Raw genomic sequence first — 14,692 nt, forward strand, 5'->3', positions numbered from 1 at the left:
TGATGAAATGGCTTGCTGGCAAGCGCATATTTCCCTCACTCCATTGCATCTAGACTAGTCTCCATGCCTGGGAACTCTCAGGATTTCACTCTGAGACTCTGGGAATTTATATCAATTGCAGGGTCTTGGAAAACTCTAGAAACTCAGAGCCTCTCTGTACACAGCTCAGCCACTCCCTTTCCTCAATAAGCCTGCAGAGAACAGGAGAAGGGGGGTGATTCTGGAGCAGACACTGCAAGCAGTATGTAGGGAAAAACTGGAGAGGGGCTGCAACACACACAAAACTCAGTCTGCAGCTGTGATTCCAGGACTTGGGAATCACTCAGCTAAAGGTAGAGTCAGGATGCATAAGTTATGGAGCTGAGACTTATGTGTGTGTGGGGGGGGGGCAGCAAAGAGTGCAGGAAGAGAAAGGGGAATTATGGTGGGATTGTCTCTGGAGGGGGGACAGGTGATGGTGGTGGGAGGAAGAAAGAGAGAGAAATTGTGAGGGTGGTGGAGTCAGGGCCGGAGAAACCACTAGGCGAGCTAGGCCTGTGCCTAGGGCGCCGAGATGTAGGGGGAGCCGCCGCCGCTTGCGCCCACTTCAGGCGGCAGAATTTTGAAAGGGCAAAAAGTGCCCCTTCAAAATTCTGCCAGCCCCCGCCTCACCCTGCTTCCCCCCCCCCCCCCCCCCCCGTCATGCCACCTTCCCGATGCCCCCCCTGGTGGTCCAGCGGAGGGCCCAGGAGTGATCTGCTGCTCCCGGGGTCTCGGCTGCCACTAACCAAAATGGCGCTGGTGGCCTTTAGCCCTTACCAAGTGAGAGGGGCCAAACAATGGCACCGGTAGCCCCTGTCACATGGTAGGGGCTGAAGGCCTCTGGCACCATTTTGATTAGTGGCAGCCGACAACCCGGGAGCGGCAGATTGCTCCCGGGCTCCCCGCTGGACCAGGTGTTTTGTAAGGTTTTTTTGGGGGGGTGGGGGAGTGGCGGCATGTGGTCCCTGCCCCTAGAGTCGGGGCTGGTGGCAGCACAACGGGGTGGGGGGGGGCGTCGCAAGGCTGAAGGTACCTAGGGCGCCCAATCCCCTTGCACCGGCCCTGGGTGGAGTGGAAGAGAGAAAGCTGATACATATTATTCCATTGCTTCTCCCCCGACTGCTAATCTACAGCAGTCTCAGGGTGACCATAACTCAAATGTTCCCAGGTATGCTGGTCTCTGCTCCAGCTCTGCTGTTGGGCCCACCTCCCTCCTGGGGGAACCAAAGCTCAGCCCCCTCTCAGCTCTACTGTAGGATCCATGCCCTCCTGGTAGCGGGGCCAAACCACTTCCCAATCTGCTGCTAGGTCTGCACCCTCCTGGGAGACTAAACTCCACCTCCTGATATGTACCCTCATAGGGAAGCAAACTCCACCTCCCGGTTGGCCACTGGTGACCAATCACCACCTTCCAGTCAACTGCTGAGTCTACTTCTTGGACCAAAGCTCCACCACTACATGGCCAGGATCCTTAGCTTTTCTTCTTCAGTGGGAAGGATTTTTATTGCTAGGGTTGATAGCTCAGATTCGAGGCTTGCCCATTGCTTATTGATTCCAGCTCAGGTAAGTCCAGAGCCCATTAATCAGCTTTTACCCAGTTTGGCAGGACCTTTCCTGTCCCTGCAATGTTTAAGACTCAAACAGAATATGGGAAAAAAAATAATATGAGCTTTCCTATGCTGCTTGTCCTTTTTTTTTAATCTAGTCTAAAAACCTAGTGCCAAGGGTTTTTCACCGTCCCCTGTAGATTGAGGTGAAAATCCATTTGCTTGGTAAAATTGTTTTTTTTATGCATTCCCAACACAGCTTCCTTTTTTTGACAAAGTTCTGTAATTTAGGATTTTGCTATTTGTTTGTAAAGTGATATTTGATTGTAATTCAGCAGTAAGACTCTGGGATTAATCCTATGTAAATTCTCAGTTTGAAACTCTGGATCCTGCTGTTACAATAGGGGTCTGATCCACTTCATTGTATGGGATCTGTTAACCGTTTCATCCTTGCTGGGACTCTTTCTTGCTGGCAGCTTATGTTACACAACTACCCCCACCCCCCTATTGCAGTTCATTTTAATGGCAGCATGTGCTCTCCCCACCCCCACTTCTGTCCCCTAGAACCCAGAATCTCCCCTCCAAGCCCTTCCTACCTCACCCCCATATCCTACAAACCTAGATCCCCTTTCCATTTTCTTCCTCTGCTCCCTCAGTCCAAGAACCTCTCTCCCTCCTCTTCCCATTCTAAATCCCTGATCCTCCCCTTTCTCCCTCCTCTTCCCCATTCTAAATCCCTGATCCTCCCCTTTCTCCCTCCTCTTTCCCAATGCTCCTTATCTCCCATCCTTTCTCCTTCTCCTATCTGCATCCCCAGTCCTCTCTCCCTCTCCTCCTGCTCTCTCTATTCCCAAGATCCTCTCCCTGTATTGATACTTGAGATCTTTTCTTCCCACCCAAAATTGGAAAATTACTTTATTTTTATAATGTAATATAAAATTTACATTATTTAATATGCGAAAGGTTGTACATTTTGCCAATATGCCTCAAAGTTGAACAGAATTGCAGAAAATAAGGATCAGTCAGCTGTAGGTGATACCCTTATACTGAACTAACTCCTTTAAGTAGCTTTCTAGATCTCTGTTCCCCTCATCAGGTGAGAGATGAAACAGCAGAGTTACACTGGCTTTAATAGTAGAGTCAGCACAGAGATTACCTGCCTTAGCAGGAAGTTAAAAGGTTATATTATAATTGCAGCTCAGCAAAGAGACAGGGAGGTTTGTCAGCGGAGACGGGCAGTAGCATTTTATAGTTGTAGGGGACCTTACTTAAACTCAGTGTAACTCCACTGTTTCGTCACTGAACTGATGAAGGAAGCATAGATTTCAAAAGCTGGTCTCAAATGTATTGAGTTAAACGAATAAAAAGGTATCACCTACAGCTTGTTCATTAACCCCTATTTCTACATATTCAAGTGGACTAACATAGCAACCACACTACTTCACTCAAAAGAGTTTCAGATACCTTTCTGCAACCTGTCACTACTCTGTCTCTCAGAATCGGCAGGGTTTCTCAAAGGGGTAGGCTGTGGGTGTCCATTCTTCCCAGTGACTCCAAAATAACACCACGGGATTCACTCCAACACATATAATATAGCAAGTGAAGGTTCCAGTTCAGAGGGAGTTCTTAAACTTCAATAAAATCTCCAAACTGTGGATATTAATGCAATCTGATAATCCACATTAGGTAATGCTGCTCACATTTCTTAAGATTTCACTACATAGTGGACTGATACAATCCCATAGTACTCACATAAGGATGGTTTGTTTGCCCCATTCCTCAGAAAGAGGAGTCCCAGTAAATCAGTTGGCATTTCCCTCCCTGGAACTTACAAAAGCTCTACAGGGAGCTAGGTCCCCTCAGGCTGCATGCCGGAGAGGAAGTTCTTGCATGATCCAGTGCTCTCTGAAGAGTGACACATCTAAAACTGGAGCGTGCTCAGATAAAACAACACAAAACCATTAACAATTCCACAAGGGGCATATGAGTACCATTTTAGCTAGTAACCATATGGTACTTAGCGGTCAGAGGGTAGCCAGAGAACAGATTTCAAGCTGGACTCTGGCAAGATCTTTTATAAATCTATTTGTAGCAGTAAGAGTGAAAGCAACTTTGCTATTCTATGCATTTTAACAAACAAAATGAGACAAAATCACTTACAGTTCATTTCTTTATCTCAAGGCTTCCTTCTTCTGGGGCCCACCTCACCCTTCTGAGCTCTGTTGTCTTATCCCTGTCTGAAGGGAGCCTCCCTGACCCAGAATCCCTTGCGGGGTGAGCTCTTAAGGAGAACTAGGCCAGATAACTGTGGCCAGTCCTTTAAAGTGTTCTGCAGGTGTTTCTGTGCTAACTTGAGTGATAGTGGCTTGGGACGGCTAGAGGAAAACAGGAGGCAGACTCTGGCTGTTCCTTAAGTGCAGTTTATTTACAGTAAAAACAATTGTCACTCTCAAACCTTAAATGTAGCAGGTCTTCTCATACGGTGGAACTCTATCTCTTCCCCGGGGCCCGCTTAATCCTTCTAAGCCCTGAGGTCTTATACTCTGGTGAAGGGCTCCATCCTTCACCAAGGATTCCCTGTGAGTCTCAGTCTTAAGGAGGACTGGGTGAGACTGGTGTGCCCGGTCCCTTAAGGTGGTCTGAGGGAGTTTTCTATATACTCCCTCACATACCCTCCCTCTTTGCTCAGCCTTGCTGGGATGAGCATCTGCTTGTGCAAGGGACACCTCTCAATGGGAAATCTGCACTGGCATTCTCCCTTCCTGCCCTATGTCGGATCTTGTAATTGAAGGGCTGTAGGGCCAGGTACCATCACATCAGCCTTGTGCTGGAGTCCTTGTTCCTATTTATCCAGAGGAGTGGTTGGTGGTCCATTATGAGTGTGAACTGTCATTCCAGCAGGTAATAGCACAAGGCCTCTAAGGCTCACTTGACTGCCAAGGCCTCCTTCTCAAAGGTTGAGTAACGCCTCTCAAGTGGCATCAGCTTCTGGCTAATGTTTGCCACAGGATGTTCTTGGCCATCTTTCTCCTGGACTAAGACAGAGAGCCCAAGACGACTTCTGAGACATTGATCTGCACTGTAAAGGGTTCGGTGAAGTCTGGGTTTATCAGGATTGGTTCAGAGCATATCACCTCCTTCAGGGCTCTGAAGGACTTTTCTGCTTCCTCTGACCACTGGACCTGTTCTGGTGTTTTTTTTACACCAAGAGCCTTGTGAGAGGCTTTGCCTTCTCTGAGTAGTTGTGACTAAACTTTCTATAATATCCCATAAGCCCTAGGAACATTCTCACTTTCGCTTTTGTTTGCGGTGATTGCCTTGATTTTCCTTGTCTGTGGATGGACCTTGCCCTTTCCCAGGTTATAACCGAGATACTGGACCTCTTGCCCTCCCAGCAAGCACTTCTTAGGGTTGGCTGTTTGCCCTGCTTTCTTCAGACTGGTTAGCACAGCCTGGAGTTGGCTAAGATGTGTTTTCCAATCGGGGCTGTAGACCACAATGATATCCAAGTAGGCGGCTGCATACCCTTCATGTAGGCAAAGCCAGTGGTCAACTTTAAAATGTTACAGAGGTGCCATGAAGGCCAAATGGGAATATGGTCAACTGAAAAAGTCCACTGTTGTCGAGAACACAGTCTTTTCTTTCACCAAGGGCATGAGAGGCACTTGCCAATACCCTTTGGTAAGCTTGAGAGAGGAGATGAACTGGGCCAATCCCAGCCACTCAATCAGTTCATCCACTCATGGCGTCAGATCGATGTCAAGGTTTGAGACCTTGTTGACCTTATTAAAGTCAATACAGAACCTTATGCTCACATTTGGAATCAACACCAATACTATGGGTGAGGGACAATCACTGTTAGACTCCTCTATTACCCCAAGTTGGAGCATCTCCTTCACTTCAGTATTGATGTCATGGCACCTAGCTTTGGGAATCCAATAGGGTCGCTGCCGTATCACAACTCTAGAAGCTGTAATGATGTCATGTTGCAGCAGGTGAATATGACCGGGCAGGCTCGAGAAGATTTCCTACCAGCTGCTTTAATTCAGCTGTCTGTGTAGTGAACAGCTGTTCTCTGAAAGGAACTTGGGCTTGGTCCACTTTAGGTCTGACCTCTGGGTCAAACTCTCCTTCCTGCACCATGCCATACGCCTGGTTCACCCATTTCTTCAGGAGGTTTACGTGGTAGATTTGAATTTTTTTTTTAATCTGACTAAGCTATTTTGTAATCCATAGGCCCTGTTTTCTCCAAAACTTCATAGGGTCTTTGCCAATGGGCTAACAGCTTGCTTTCTGACAATGAAAGGAGGACAAGGAAGCGCTCCCCCCAGCTGGAATACTCGTTGGAGCGTGGGACAATAGTAAGCTTGAGCTTGAGAGCTCTGAGTCTTTTCCATTCATAAACAGGCCGCCTCCCCAGTCTTTTTTAGGCGATCGTGCACTCATAGAACATAGTCCATGAGGTTCTGCCCAGGGTTCGCTTCATCTTCCCAGGTTTCACAAGCCATGTCCAAGATTCCTTAGTCTCTTTCCATATAGTAACTCAAATGGGGAAAATCCATTGAGCTCTGTGGTACTTCATGGATTACGAACCGCACATAGGGTAGTTATGTGTTACAGATGTTACCATCTTCATCCACAAATTTCCAGAACATTTGTTTGAACATCTGATTGAAGTGCTCGACCGGCCATCAGTCTGCGGGTGATACACCGAGGTCCGCCAAGTTTTAACCTTGAGCAAGGTGCAGAGTTGTTTCTTGACCTTGGAGATGAAAGGGGTGCCAATCTTCCTGGCATGCCATGTTGTGGTCCGAGACCCGCCCCCCACGGGGGTGGGTCTCGGACCACACGGGTCTCGGACCACACAGGGCATTGCATGATGCAATGCCTTCCTCACTGCAGCACAAGCCTCCGGGAGATTTCCGCTTCTGTCTTTATCCCTGGTCTACGGCATCCCTTGTGCTTGCTCCGTCCTTGCCAAAGACTCTGCCAGAACCTGTACCGTCCCAGCGTGGTCTGAGACCAGCCACTGGCGGCTGTGTAGGGCGCCCATCTGTGCAGGCCTCCATTAGGGCAGTTTTCACCATCGGGGTCTTCATATTCCTTAGCAGCACTGTTTCTGCATATCTGGTGGCATACTCTAGTATGAAAAGAATATATTTATTTCCTCGAGTCTATCTCTCTAATGGCCCCACAAGATCTATGCCCACTCTATCAAAAGGAGTCTCAATTATAGGCATTGGTATGAGAGGTGCCACCTGAACTGCTGTTAGGCTTTGTGAGCTGGCAAGTAGGGCAGGACGGCAATACAACTGGACCTGTTTATGAAGGCCCAGCCAATAGAATTGTGCAAGAAATTTTTCATGGGTCTTTTCCTCCCCTATGTGACCCCATAGAAAGTGACTGTGTGCTAACTGCATGACCTGCTGATGAAAGAGTTTGGGAACCAGGAGTTGTTCTATCACTTCCCCTTCCACACTTCCTTTTGTAACTCTGTAAAGTAAATCCCCTTTCATCACAAAATAGGGAGGAATTGGGTCTGTAAGTTGTGCCCCAGGAACTACCTTTCTGTCCACCTATTGTATTTGATCCTGGGTCCACTTAAAGGATTCATCCTCCCTCTGATCCTTCCTAAAACTTCCTGGATCACCCTGTAGTTCCCACTTCAAGTGGCCAGGTAGGACATTCTGGGTAGGTGGAGACTGATAAGGATCTTGGTGCACCTTTTACAAGAAGACAGTGATGTGTCGAGTTAGATGACATGAACAGAGTGAACAACAATGGTAATCATTACCCTGCGCAAGTATAAATTCCACGTTTAAAATGAATGTCTCTTTATATTCCAGCTTTTTGATAATTACAAGAGATAATTGAAAGTGACAAGACAACACAGTTTGTGAAATTGATTGATTTGTTTATTTTAAAGGATAGATTTGTGATATTAAATGCATGGGGGATAAAGGGTTTATAGGGTTGGGGGAATGGGATTGGTGTGCAGTATGAATCAGGTATGAATGAATGTGGTGTGGGTTTTAAAATAATTAAAAATGTTTAAAAATGTGAAGATTATTAATGGTGAAAGATATAAAGAATGAATACAAGAAGAATTGCAAGAAGTAAATTAGTATTATTGCACTTAGTGAGTAGTAATTGAGACCCTGTCTGTAGATATATATTTGTATTACTTTAGAGAGACAAGGATAAATCGGTGATAGGATAAGTGCATGGTATACAAGGCATTTTGACTAGACCTGGTGAGTAGATTTCCCAGATAGGTAGCCTACCTGTCCTCTGGCCACTCTGCCACTCGTGCTGTGTGCTCAAATTTCTTCAAGAAACCATCTGGGTGTTCTACTGGGTTCATCTAAAGGAGTGTTGGGGAAACTGAAGGTGGACTGGTTATGGCCATTTGCACAGTTTGTGCTATCTGCATTAGAACTATATGCTGATGTGTCACCTGCTCTCACATTGCCTTCTGATTAATTTGTGTAATTACTGCTGGCTGGTAGTAAGGACCTGGATCACCTGCTCCATCTTCTGAGATAACTGAACTGTCTCCAAGGATAGAAGAAGGGGGATTTGAACCTGTCCCAGGGGATTTGGCAACAGAACCACTTGGGCTCTAAAACAAACATCCCCTGCTAAAGTTCAAGAGAAGAAAAGTTAGGGGACCCTACCCATGGAGGCTCCCTATTGGACCAGCAGTAGGTATGACCCCAGCAGACTGCAGTATATAAGGAAATCCTGCCTGCCACACCTCTGTTTATCCAACAGCTTTTCTGGCATCTGCCCTGTGGAAGTGCTATTGGTTTGGCTGTTGGTCTTTCGTCTCTTTTGTGTCCCTTACCCAGTTTGGTGCTGATGCAATAAAGTGTGCCCAGCCTAGCACACAGGTTTACACGTGGTTGGATGCATGTTTTGGATGTGATCGACTAGCACCCGATGCAATAAGGAGATTAGCGCGTCCAAAACACGCGCCCAAATAAATATGTAGTCGATAGTGCCCATCACGTGTAAATTCCACATAGATGAGGCTATTAGCTATTACCCCCCACTGCAGAAAATCGTTGGGCACCCAACTTTTTAACGTGGCAAATTTAACTCCAGCCCTGGAGGTGGTGTAAAGTCAATCTATGAGCCAAGGGCTCATGAGCAATTTAAAAATACAGTCCTCTGTGGTTCCTCCTACTTAGTATCATTGTGACACTTAAATTTACTGCTTACACTGTTGAAAAATAAATGTATATTGCTTGATTTGAAAAAAAAAATTCTTCTGGACAGACAATTTAGACACCCAGAGCATGGGACGCTTAGCTATGGGCATCTTCAGCAAAATTGGCCAGAAGTAGGATAAAAACGGATGCTAATATTGAATGCTGTTGCAATTGTGGGCACGGGATGCACAATTCTCCCCTAACGCTTCCTTTTTTTACACGGCCCCCTGAATTGGGTGCCCAGGGGATGTGGCTGCTGCGTGTTAGAAAAACAGATGCTGAATATGAGTGCCCATTTTCAATGCGTCTTATTGCATTGGCCCCTTTGTGTCTCAGATCTCAAACCCCCCCCACCTGTGTAAATCTCTGGTTCCGGATTCTGCTCTTGCCTGTTCTAGCTCCAGCTACGTGTCTGTTCCTGCTTTGATCCCGCACTCCTGTGATCCTGGTTCCTGCAGTCACCGGAAATCCTGGTGGCCGCCTGAACCCACAGGCTCAACCTGTGGGGAACAGCAGCTGTCGTAAGGCAAAGACATTCCTGCCTATTCAGGGCAGCGCTGACTGTGACAGTTTACTTATGATTTCCCATTCAGCTGATCCCAGTCAGGCACTGGAGTGGGGCTCACTCTATACTCACAACCAGGAAGAACAGAAATATGTGGACATTTAGGTGTCCTGATAACTACTGAAGGGTCCAGAGTGATACAAGGGCCAAGGAAACCAGCAGTGGCGTTTCTGGACAGCCATATCATATTTAGTTTAATATATTCTCATTCTCCAGTGTAGTTGCCTGTGTGTGACTGAAAACGAGATTTTTTACATGGTGTCTTTGTCTGTCTGGCATGCCCGGGTAGCAGGTGCTCTGATGTGAATTTTAATTTATGTGCTACTGTTCCAGCTTTAACCTGCTGCATCCCTGCTGCTCTTGTTCCTCTCTTTTCTGCCTGTGTGTGTTGTGTCAAACTTTCTATCCCAGGCATAGTTCTCTTCACAGAAAGGAAAGGCACCAGCTATCTGATGAACAGTCAGTCATCTTTTTTTTTTTGCTCTTCTGTGTATTGCAGCCTTCCATTTACAGGCAATGGTCATATGTAGAACTGTTATCACTTTTATATTGTCATTCTGTTTCTTTTTCTGTACATTTCTTCAGTGTAGACAAATCTAAAAGGCCTGAGTCATCCAGTTCTGTATTTTCGCCAGTAGATGCAGGTCCTTTTGGACCAGGATTTGCGGGTGCTTCCTAATGTCTTGTTCCTGGTTCTGCTTTACCTTTGGACTATTCTCTCCAATTTGCCTTTTTTCTTTGCCAGCCTCTCCATTACATGCTGCTCCTTTAGCACTGAAATCATTTGCTAAGAGTGAGGATAGCTTCCCCAAAGAAATGGAGGAATGTGGAAGCTCTCACATAGGATCTCGTCCTAGAGATGATATGTAAGAAGAAAGTAAAAAAAAATCTTCATTCTTGTTTTCAGTAGAAGTTTTATTTTGGTATAAAGATTGTGTGTGGTGCCAGGTTTTTTAGCTGTACTGTTATATGAGTATGCTTGATGGATTTGCATGCAGGAGCATGGTTGCATGTTTAGCTTGTGGGTAAAGGTTGCAAATTATATGTGACAGAGTGTGAGAATGAGATAAGATTGGATTGTGATGAGTATATTAGGTTGGTTATATAGGGTATAGCAAAACACATTTAAAACTCTGAGTGTTGTGATCTCCTGCAGAAAAAACTACCGTATTTTTCACACTATAAGACGCACCTGACCATAAGACACACCTAGGGTTTAGAGGAGGAAAATAAGAAAAAAGTCTGTCCTCATGATGGGCTCCGTACGGAGCTCCCCCTGGTGGCCATCCGTGGGATATTTTTTCGGTTTTGTTTTTTATAGTAAGGCAGAGAACATTCACACAGGTACTCACACTCGCTGGTTTTCTCTCCCTCACATACATACATAGGCTCTTTCCCCTCCCCACATACACACACAGGCTCTTTCACACTCACTAGCTCTCTCCTCCACAGGCTCTCGCACATACAAGCTCTCCCCCCCTCCCCCACACACACACTCACTGGATCTCCCTCACATATACACATACCCACAGACACTCATACACTCAGACTCTCTTCCTCATACACATAGCTCTCTCACACTCACTGACTCTCTCTCCTTCACATATACATACACACAGGCTGCTCTTCCTCACCCCACTCAACAGACTCTCTCAAACTCTAGGGCTCCTCTGCTGCGGGTGGGAAGGAAGGTGCTCGTACATTTGCCCGACAGGACTTGGATATCCTGCTGGCTCTCTACTTACAAGATGTATCATCTTCTGCCAGCAGAGCTTGAACTCCCTGCCGGTCTTCTGTTCCCGGGATGCATCTTCTTCTGTCGGCTGGGCTCCTGCCAGCCTGCTGCTCCTGAGGCATTTCTTCCTTTCTGTTTGGGCTGTGAATACCGTCCTTACTGCGAAGGTCGGTGCGGCGCAAGTCAAACATCAGCTGTTTGAACCGCGTGGGCTACGGAGGCCCCTCCAGTTCAAACAGCTGATATTTGACCTGCACCACCATACTGATTGGGCTGAGTTGGGAGGAGGAGGAGGAGGAGGGGGACGGCGCGCGTGAGGGAGAGATGCTACATTCGCTCCATAAAATGCACAGACATTTGGGGGGGAAAAGTGTGTCTTATGGAGCGAAAAATACAGTATATTGCCTCTTTAAAAGCAGGGAGAAATACTTCCAAAATGGGAACCTTCGGGATCTCTCTCCTGACACTTCTTTCACATTCTACATCTATTATGATTCCTTCCCGCGCATGCTGTGAGGGCTTTTTTTTGTTTGAGCTATTCCAAATATGTTTTGATCACCCCAAATAGACCCTTTTATGACAAGTTGTTGTTTGGCAAAATCCAAATATCCAGTGCTATTCACCCTTGGAAGCCAAGGAAATGAGGGTGGATCAACCTCATATGTATTAAATATAACTAGATATAGACAGGCAGTGCTATGAAAAGGTTTGTGTACCCCAAGTATAATAATGAGAATTACAAATTCTTACCATGATACCCTTGTTTAATTGAACTCAGTCTTTTTCTTGCAGTTAAAAAGGGTATAAATTAAGCAATTCTGTTTCATGAGATGCAATATACAAAGTAGGAACAGAAAGACTAATTCAGAATTAGTGTGTGTGAAATAGTAAGTGTGAAATAGTAAGTGAACACATAGGGCCTTATTTACCAAGGCTATCGCAGGGAAGAGGAGGAGTCGGGGCGTCACCGGGGCCGACTCCGCGAAGACGCCGCGGACGACGAAAAGGTAAGGCCCTTTTAGCGTCCTACTTCGCGCCCAATAGCTACACCTTCTATGGTGGCGCTATTGGGTGCGAAACTGGCTGCGATCGCACCGCAGCGGTGCGATCGCTGCCGGCTAGAGCAGAACCGCCCCCCCGCTTCGACCCCTGCCCCCCATTAGCGCAGTTTTCTAAAGTATCGCAGGCCTGCGATACTTTGGAAAATGAGGCCCATAGTTTCCTTCATATAATTATTTATTTATATAATTGTCTAATTAGAATCAGATGGGTAAATAATTGGATAAAAAGTAAGCCACCCTGCGGAGTAAATCTGCTTGACTGAGTTTGGGCACCCTGTCCTAGATCAAATATCCAAAAAGCTTTGAGTTTGGTCTTCACCATTAAAGTTAGTGAGAACTCATTATTTATTTATTTATTTATTTTATTTAAAACCTTTTGTATACCAGTGTTAGTATGCCACGATCAAAGGAAAAGAGTAATGTACATCTGTCTGGACAGGGCTGCCAGAATATTTGTAAACATTTGAGACTCTGTCCATCCACTGTTATACAGATAATCTACAAATGAACCCTTGGGCCGAGGTGGGGTTGACGCAACCCGTAGGAAGGGACCTACGGGTCCCCACTGTTGGCAGGCAGAGTGGGCTGATGAACAGAGGCCAGCTGGAGCTTCACCAATACCAGCCCTTGTTCCCCGTGGGTTGAGCCTTTGGGTGCCGGGGTTGGCTGCTGGACTTAGGTGGGCCTCTGTGAGTAGTCGATGAGGAAATCGGTTCAGCCCAGAGACAGCAAGTGAGAGATGATACAGTCTTACACTGGATGGGGTAGTATTCTGGAGACTCGGTTGCCAAAGGAATGGAGGCAGACAGGGGGCGCCCGAGCAAGAACAGGCCGAAGCCTGAATAGACCAAGTCCAGGAGGTAAGCTTGAGAAGCGTCGAGGAACAGGCTTGAGTCAGGACCGGCGGCAATCCAGAGGCAGTGGCAAACAAGGCTGAGGTCTGATCACAGAGATAGTCAAACGTAGTCACACGATGCAGAGGTCTGAATCTGGAGAAAGGCAGTAGCATAGTCAGGCGACGCAGAGGTCTGGGTCTGGAGATAGGTGGTGGCAGGTCAGGCAAAGCAGAGGTCCAGGCTTGGAGAGAGTCGATGGCGTGGTCAGGTGAAGCCGACCACGCCATCGTGTAGGCAATCCGAGGTATGGAGCAAGGCAGGAACAAGGAGACAGAAACCAGGAACAAACGAGGAACAAGATCGCAGGGATGAGATGAATCTTTAAGAGGCAACGAGTACTCGACCAGCGAGGAGACCTATTGCAAAGGCAAAGCTAGGGAGCAGAGCCAGGGCTTAAGTACTGGTGCTCCGCTGATATCATCATCTGGGGTTGCGGCTTGGTTCCCGCCACAGGCCCTGCTTAAGCATTAGCGTTGTGCGCCGCGCGCATCCTAGGGACGCACGTGGCACCAAGTAGCAGCATCTCTCCGCAGGCCACGCGGAAAGACCCGTCGTTGAGCAATGGATGAGGTGGCTGGACCAGGCGCCATTTTGCAAGCCATATTGCAAAATGGCACCGGCCGTACGGCAACACGATTCGAGTGCAGGAGGTCGTTCACGGACCCCCGCTGGACTTTTGGCAAGTCTTGTGGGGGTCAGGAGGCCCCCCCAAGCTGGCCAAAAGTCCCTGGGGGTCCAGCGGGGGTCCGGGAGCGATCTCCTACGCTCGTGACGTCGGGGGACAGGAAGCAAAATGGCGCCGGCGCTACCTTTGCCCTGGGCAAAGGTAGAGCCGGTGCCATTTCTATCAACGCACCCGTGGCCCGAGAGTGGAAGATCATAACGGGACCCCCCCCACTGGACCCCAGGTAATTTAAGACATTTTGGGGGGGTTCGGGAGGGTGGGGGATTTATTTTAAAGGGTCGGGGTGGATTTTAGGGATGTTTTAGTGTGTCGGTTTTCCCGCCCTCCCCCGATTTACGATTTACACGATATTTAAAAAAACAAAACCGCGACAATCCGATTCCCTCCCCCCCCAGCCGAAATCGATCGTTAAGACGATCGATCACACGATTCACATCTCTAATATGCATATATTTATTGCGACATTTAAATTAGATATCCATAGGGAAAAATCTCCTTTCCATCAAAAAATGTTTGCCGTTGTATATTATTTATACTGTTAAGTTAACTGAATATCTTTATCACATTCCTTCTCTCCTTGGGCAATAATTCTCAACCCAATCCTTAAGGACAACCTGACCAATCTAGAATTCAGGATATCCACAATGAATCTGACTGAGATATATTTATATAGAAAGGAGTTAATGCATTTCCCAACATTGATACTTGTGCATTGAATCCTGTGCTGGATCTCCTTGTCAATGTCTGTGTTCTCAGGAAAGGTAATTGTCAAGTTAATGGTAATGCTCAACCACCTTGAGTTCTAAACTGATAGTAGTTTGTGGGTGTTTGAGTCTGTGACCTGGAATGGGTGACAGAGCACTATGATATTTTGTGTATTCAGAGAGAAGACCACGTCTTGGAGGGTTTCTACAATGAGATTCAATATAATCTAGAGGTATTCATTACTGTGTGCAAGGATAGTGTAA

The sequence above is a fragment of the Rhinatrema bivittatum genome, chromosome 1, assembly GCF_901001135.1.
Source record: "Rhinatrema bivittatum chromosome 1, aRhiBiv1.1, whole genome shotgun sequence".
Lineage (NCBI taxonomy): Eukaryota > Metazoa > Chordata > Amphibia > Gymnophiona > Rhinatrematidae > Rhinatrema > Rhinatrema bivittatum.